The sequence below is a fragment of the Pinus tabuliformis genome, chromosome 5_1 (assembly GCF_031772625.1).
Source record: "Pinus tabuliformis cultivar Carrire ecotype Pingquan chromosome 5_1, CPIR1, whole genome shotgun sequence".
NCBI lineage: Eukaryota > Viridiplantae > Streptophyta > Pinopsida > Pinales > Pinaceae > Pinus > Pinus tabuliformis.
Window position 1 is genome coordinate 301,203,046 of NC_142305.1, and position 8,412 is coordinate 301,211,457.

Consider the following 8,412-nt stretch of genomic DNA (forward strand, 5'->3'; position numbering starts at 1 on the left):
CGAGGCGAGGGGGGGATGGCCCTACCTGCCCCCCGACCCGATGGTAGGAGCCTGCCCCAGGACGCCTCGCGAGCCTCCTGATGCTTTTAGAGATGAGGCCTTTCGGTCGGCGAAGCCAAGTCAATTTCGGGCCACCAAACCCTCACCATATGAATAGTGAGCGACTCCGTCCCTTCAACCGGAAAAGCGAACGTACGTTGTAACACTCCCTGCCTTCCAAAGGTGCCTAGATAGAGGACAGGCCAGACGCAACAGAGCGACCGGGAGCGGATTACCCACCTAGGGGGGAAAAGAGACGGCCATCTCGAAGCACATTGCGACCTACAGGCAGCACCGGCGAGACCCAACACAAGGGAAGGCAACCCGATTGGGAGTCAGAGGATCCATAGCACCTGCCTACCTCGATTTGGAAAGGACCTCGTCTTTCTTCATCATTTTGGCGCCGACTGACTAAGGGTAAGGGATCTATTCTCTGCAACCGTGCAGATTTGACAACCTAACGATACATCCAATACCAATTAGTTAGTGAATACGGCTCCAGCACAGATTGGACGCGTTGTTAGACCTCTGGATCTCCAAAACCAGAACCAAGATCAGACCAAGCAAGAAGGAAAGGGAGGGAAGGAGGTCAGGTTATCGCAGAGCTCTTTGAGGGGAATAAATATGAGTAAGTGGCACAAATTCTGTTTGAACCTTTTGGTATGTATGTATCCCTTCCCCCGGAACTATAGATAGATCCGAAGATCCACGAGAAACTCCATTCTGCACTGCTGAGTCGTCGGACTTATCCACCAAGGATGGGATGGAATTTGAGTTTGTGGATTGCGTCGGGGAAAATCTACCTACCAAAGCTAGGCAGATATATAGACTCATTTCCCGCTGCTAAGAGAGAGCAAGGAACAAAATGATTGTTTGTTCGGACTAGCGCCCACCCTCACTCCTTTCGGGTATGCGGGTACTAAGAGTCCTCCCACTACCAACCAGCATGTTATCACAAAATCACTACTGAGGGCTGCAACCAAGCAAGATTTCATGTAACTGTTTCAGACCAGACTTTAGATTAGGAATTAGCCTTCCTAATCAGAGAGGGCTCTCTCACAGGCTTTTGATAGAGAATTAATCACAACAACAGAGGGCTAACTCTTCACACACTTATGAAAATATAGCTGGTTGGACACACATCAAATTGGTCTTCATTGGGCTATGGAGTCTCTCACATTTAATAAACAAAATCACAGTCATCTCATGGAAGTCAAGGCTCTTTGCATCAGATGTTCAAACCTATTTTACCTAAACCAAAGCCTGCTAAACATACAGGAAGTCAGAGCATTAAAAATGAATTCTGAGTGATGTTCAAACAGGCTTCACCAAAACCCACAGCTAGTCAAACACACAGGAAGTCAGAGCATACAATATGAATTCTGAGTGATTGTGCTATAACAAGGCTGCAAAAAAGAACATTAAGAAACTAAAACACTATTACACTTGAACAACATAATCCATTGAGAATCTTGAGAAGAAACGACCTGTTTTATCATTACTGTAACAGTCTTTACATAGGCTCAAAAAATTCTGTTTTTGTATATAGTATCCAACCCCTATTACATCCTACATTGATCCCTATATAGGCAAGCAAACTAAACCACCTCGAGCTTCCTCCTCCAGCATGAGGGGAGCCTCGAAGGTGGCTATTAACTATTCCTACATGCTATTTAATTAATGTATTTATTACAAAGTGCTGAAATGTAATTGCACACAATCCTAATCAAACTAAAACATTAATTCCTTTCTCCTCGCAGGCTTGATGCTTTCTTGAATGCTTTGACAGCTGTCCTCCTTCAATTAATCTGATATGGCTGAGCTACGGATGCAATGAATGCTGACTTAGGATGCTTGAAAGCGCTGATGGCTCATTAATTGATCACAAGATGTGCTCCTATTTAAACGGTCTCTGTCTCCCAGCACTTTCCGAAAATGTAGAAGTATGCTCCCAACTCTTTAATAACTTTGAACGCTGCTACCAAATACCATACCATGTCTCCAGATGAGTTGTATTCTGCCTTGATGTACAGGTGTCTCTCCTCTAACATTCCCGGTCAAACTGTTCATTTTGCATTGGAAATATCACCTACAGCAGTTTCGTAGCGCGCTACGAAACTGCTGTGTGATTAAAAAAACACAGTCTTCCTTTAAAATTCTTACAAAATTGTATATCTGCTGTTGCCATTCTTCAGCTTCACCTTTGCTATGCTGAGATTCAGAATCCCATTCCCTGTAACATGAACCTCCAACAGATAGACCAACTGCACATAAATCTTCTCGAGCTTCTGATTTGTTTTGGTCTGAAGTCTTAGAATTCCAAATACATGCTTTCCCAGAAACTCATTTACCCATATCTTCTTGGAAATGACAATCTCCTATTGAGAGTAACAAGAATAAATTTAGAATACATAAACTCGAGAACATAAAGTGACATCGAAGAAAACTTAATGTACATAAAGCCTGATGCTTTAGCCAGATGATACAACAAGCTTTTCCAATTTTCCAATATTTCACTGGTTATCCCATTCATTTTCCAAGCCATCTCTTGAGCCCTCTTCATTTCTGTCATAATTTGAAAGTTCCTCATTTTTATCTTGTTCATCTTCCACAGCACAAGACTTTGACGGACAGCTTGCTGAAAGTCTGCTTGAAAACGTTCTTCATCATCTTCTTCAGCATGGAGCTGCCTCAGTGTCTTAGAGCTGTTTTCACCTGAAGCAAATCTTGCCTTCTCATTTGAAGGGAACCCTTGCTTTGAAACTGTGTTAGGCCTTGACTGCATCGATCTATATGAACTATGTTTATAAGTTGCAGGCATAGGTAAAGTAATTAGTGCATTTGAATGGAACATCTTTGGCACTATTTTCAGATGAGGAGTCCACAATGTGATTATTTTCATGTTTAGCAGACAGATTAGGGATGTATGCACTTGTTGCACGGCTTGTCATTTGTGAAATGCCCTTCTGTCTACTTCTGTTCCCTCGTGAATTCTGCCCCAGTGGAGGAAACCTCTCAAACTCTGTTTCTTGAATGAAATTATCTGCAATATTCCTAGGCTGACTGTGCAAATCAGAGCACTGCAATTTCTGCCTTTCTGGATTAATCCCATTGCTTAACATTTGTTTGGGACCATAGTCTCTACCACTTTTTTTATGCTTCCCACATGTATATATCTTTTGTTCTGGTCTGCGAAACCAGCACCATCATAGCGCACCAGCTCCTTGTCGACTGCAAATGGTTGGTTATCTTCAAAGTGAACAATAAAGGGTGAAGATGAAAACGCTGCAAGATTCTCATATGAACCATATTTAAGTTCTGTATCCACCTTTAGGAGCAACCATTCCGATGACGGTGCCGCCAGACACAGATGGCATTTTGTCAAGAGCGCTACACATGCAACACCGAATGCTTGAGATTAGACGGGAACACTCCACGCATTTCAATCAACTTCAGAGTCTCATGTTGTTTCTAACTGCCATGCTTCTTAGTTGGAGATATAACCGACAAGTCTACATTCAATGTTTCGGTGGGAACCTGAAAAATTCCAACAGCAGATTTCGCATTTGAAACTTTTGATGTGTCAGACCAAGTTATAGAAGGCACCTACGGAGATAAATGATCGATTATTTGTTGACTATTAGAATTTTGTTTAGAAGTTGTTGATACTGAAACTTAAAGGACCTTCACTCCTGCTGCTACTTCCAACCCGACTTGTCTAATTCCATAGCTTGACAGATGCATCATTGCTGATCTGATTCCCACAGCAAATTCAGCTTCCTTGCCTCCAAACCTTCCCACAGGTCCAGCATACATTCCTCGATCAAATATCTCATTATGGCTGATAAAATTACTTGCAGCCTCTTGTAGATGCCCACAAACTACTGGGGTTGGATGAAGTAACGACAAAAGAGAAAATTCACCAGCTTCATCTTTCAATTCACCTATCAAACGGGCATATAGATGCTGCACCTTTGCCTGCTTTATAAGGCTTTTCTCAGACTCCACATTAACATATTTGCAAATTGTCTCCATCTTCTCCTTGATATTCTCTTTAACTATTTCAAATTCACGGTGATCTTTAGAGCTGTAGAGCAAATCTAGTCCAATCTGTAAATCCTCCATGCTATTATGTCCTCGAGCACGGGTTCCAGCAACTGCTTCACTTGAAACAAGGCTGTCATTCCTATAAAATAGTTTCTCTGGCATGCTTCCAATAAAAGCCGATAGTTTGGGAAGCTGAAAACAGAATTGATACGCATTTTGATCATTTTCCTGGAGAGAAGATATCAACTCAAAAGGATCAATGTTTCCATCTATTTCAAGCTTTGACCTCCTAGCTAAAACAACCTTAGAAAGGCTGCTCCAATCAAGAAAAGGAATGCTACGAATAAGCTTTGGAGAATTTTTCCAGCCTTCAGCACTGTTCAAACTTATCAGTTCTAAGGCCTTATGCACAGTGGCATCCCAGGAATGCTCATCTGGAACATTATTCTTGTTTATCATGGTCAAATGAAGCATGTTTCCAGATGTTCTCATTTCAGCAGATACCTGGTGCAATGTCAGTTCAAGCGTATCTAATCCTTTGTTGAAGGTCCACAAAAGAGAATTATCCCATGCAATAGTTGTTGCTAGAACAGAATTTCCATCAAATCTTTAATATGAGACTCCCCTCTTATATCATTATCATCCAACAGAAAAGAATAATCTATCGAAGACTGCACAAGCTCTTATTTGATTTACCAAGAAAATTGGCCACTAAACCATAGACACTGTTTTGCAACAATGCCACATATGCAGCTCTGTGTAGTGCTTCTAGAAGCTTCCCTTAAATATCTGTCATTTCCCAATTTCGCAGCGCAGCCAATGCAAGATCAGTGTTTTTCGCTACGAAATCACTAAAACAGGTGGCGCTGCGAAACTGCTAAAAAGAATCCTGGCGCTGCGAAACTGCTAAACAGAATTCAGGCACTGCGAAAACACCCTGACTTTAAGCTAGACTAAAAATTTTTGACAACAGCATTTTCAGTGATAACACAGCAGACAATATATCATCTGGATGGGTCTTGCCGGTATCAACAACAACAATCTAAATCACAACCTATGGAAACGGGAACAGCAACTCACTATGGCTCTTGGCTGGCCCAGACAACGTCCTGTGGGTGAGTAAATGCAACAAGACAGGCTAGACGACGTCCTGGGCTGCAGTAGATCGAGAGGTCGTTCCGTCCCTTGTCCCCAATAGGAAATAATATGGGTAATATGTTTCCATACAATGTTGCTCCGATCTGACCCAGCTGGCGAGCAATCCCAGTCCGCGGCAGAGGAGACAGCGAGCGTACCTTTGTTCGCTTCTTCTCCACCAAGCACGGGAGTTTGGGTGGGGATAACTGTAGGTCGGTGGCTACCTGAGGAAACTCCGATTCGATCCGCCGGCTGGGAGGCACCTACCTCATCCCGATCGCAAGGAGAGGTTCACCATGATGGGCTAGGTACTTCTCTTTGTGTCCCGGAAAGGTCCCGGAGGGGCTTGCGCTTCCTCTCCCTAATGGTCGAGCCCCCTAAAGGGTCCTAGTGCAAGGAAGGACCGGACATCATACTTTTGCGGCATGCTCTTCATATTTACGGATTCGCATGCATATAGACAGACTCACTCCCTCCTTCCCAACGTCTTTCCTTATCCATCTGACTGAGGTAGATAAACATATATATATTATGACTGACTTCCACTTATTGATTGATCCCGGAAAAGTGAATGGTTCCATATTGGGATCGAATGAAATGAGAGTGATACTGAGGTTTCGTGAATGGGCCCCTAGCCAGCAGCCCGCCCACACCTGTGTAGAGTGGATCGTTCAGCACCTGCGGCACGAACCAATTTTTGACCCATCGGCCCTAGTATCATAGGCGACCGAACGGCCGCCCCCCTAATTACTGGACCAACCTGCTATTATAATTCCATAAACACCTAGCGAAGATATGGCAGACAGATGAAGTATACCTATGTCCGAATCTGGTGATACCATACCATGATCAAAAGGTACAACGGCCCGAGCAACCAAACTTAGCATAGATGTAACCACTGGAGCCATTCTAAAAAGAGATAAATTAGCACTACTTGGTGAAATAGGTTCTTTCATAGCTAATTTCAAACCATCTGCTAAAGGTTGTAACAATCCGAACGATCCAACTACATTAGGACCCTTTCGACGTTGCACGAGAGCCATTACTTTACGTTCGGCTAACACTAAGAAGGCTACTCCTAGTAGAAGTAGTATGATTATTCCAGGTATTTCAGCTAGAATAGCAATGTACGTTTCCGATTTCCTATTAACTCATGATCGGGGTCGCCCCGATCATGTCATGATATTTCTCTCATGATTGGGCCAATCATGATAAGGATGGGACCTATTCTCGAGGAGCAGCTCCAAAGGGAGAGGAACTATTCACTATTCAAGGTCATCCCCTATATTTCTTTCTTCCCCTCAAAGCCTGCGCATAGCTCAGGTAAGGTCATCCCCTTCCCCTCAAAGAGCTAGAAGGTGGTAAGGTATAATCCTTACTTAGCGGAGCTAGCGGAAAATAAGGTCTAGGACAATGGCGGCCCGGTGGTCGAGAGTTCGTTATCTCACGATGGCGGCCTTTTAGTCGAGCGTTCGTTACCTCTCCCATAGGTCGAGAGTTCGACAGGCTCACCCTCATCCATATGATGGATGAGCGATAAATCCCTCACCCTGCCGGACATTTCTTCCCCTCAAAGCCTGAGCAGAGCGAAAAAGAAGGTCCTGAAAGAAAGGACCTGACTCTCTCTCCCAATTGGTAGGTAATAGTGGTCGATGCTAAAGGGGGAGTGACATTCGCAACTCACTCTATGTTCCCGGCCTGGGTGATATTCCATCTTTCTTTCCAAGAGTACTACCCCGTACGTAGTCCATGTCTGGGGAGGTGCGGTAGATAGGTCTCCCACTTAGATCCCCATTAGCATATTCGAGAGAGATAAGGGCCCCATATTACTTAGGGGCGGAGCCACTCACTATTCCGATGGTGAGGGGTCACTCACCCATATGATGAGTGAGAGTTAAAACCCTTTAGGGGCTCGACCATTAGGGAGAGGAGAGGAGAGGGATTGCTCTGTTAGGTAGGTTTTTACGGTCCGGAGCCAACCGGTAATGGACCTCGCGGACAGCCAAGCTAACCTTTGTTCCACCGCCTGCTACCGAGACGATTTCTTTATGCCCATCGAAGAACCTCGAGATGCTAATCCACGAGAAACGATACGAGGAATGAGAAATAACTTATATACGGAGCGAGAGCGACCAGTGAAAATACATCGGTTTCTTACTCGTGCAAAGGAACTATTTCTCGGTAACTTAGGCAACTTATAACGATGTTTGTCCCGCATGTCACTGGGAGGATTGGGATCCCTACAAAAGGCCTTATGAGGCTCCCGTCTCAATTCATATTTAGCCGCAAGCAATCTACGTCTGTGATCTCATATATTTCGCTTCTCCAACATATTCCTAATAATCCCCCTCATCCCTCTGCGAAAAGCCGCTCCACGATGGTAGAGTCTCATCTTGCGTGTTGGCCGAAGTTACAATAGTCACATTGAAACCTCGGATATGCTCGGAAATATCGAAATGATCTTCTAGTTCCGGGAAGAATTCGCAAAACTCCGTCTCCATCGGGAATTGAATGGAGTTTTTCCGTATCTCGACCGGAGAATTGTAGAGAGACATTACTGCCAAAATCTTTTCCAAGAAATTATACATCATATGCCCTCGGAGAGTGCTTTGTCATGCTAGGTTATTGACATATCCCGTGTCTTTCTCGGACCCCTGATCGGGAAAAAATTGATTGGATCGAAACGACTTTCCCGTCGAACCTCTTTGTGCCTGTACGAATCTCTGACCGCGCGGAATCTCCATAGCCAATTCTCTATCTGTCATTATGAAATTTGGGAGTGCCTTTGGAACTACTATTATTTCACACGATCTAGGAACTTCCGTGATGTTGGCGTGATTCGATTTTAGCAACGGATCTTGATGTAATACATTTTCGTGATGAAAATGGAGTCCATTTGGTGTGATAAACATAAGTTGGCTTCCCCGGTTGAGATATAATGAGCACTGCGAACTACCTCAAAGAAAGATAGTGGATCGAAACGATCCGATTTGGGGCTTACGCTTCCTAGTGCAAGGACCCGACAGGGGGCTCGACTGATAAGGAGAGGAACTCTCATTTTCGTTCGTGGGGGTCGGGAATGGTTATTTGGTTGGAAAGAGTGAGTTTCATTTCATAGGAAAAGCAAGCCCCAAATGGCCAAATTAGGCTATTTCTTAGGTCTACGCAGCCTTTGGAACCCCAGACCAG

General features: G+C 44.1%; 1 pseudogene; it reads right to left on the reverse strand.

Moving 5' to 3' along the window:
* Positions 1-3,714: 3,714 nt before the first annotated feature.
* LOC149164565 (isochorismate synthase, chloroplastic pseudogene) lies at positions 3,715-4,578 on the reverse strand (annotated as a pseudogene).
* Between the last annotated feature and the right edge of the window lie 3,834 nt (positions 4,579-8,412).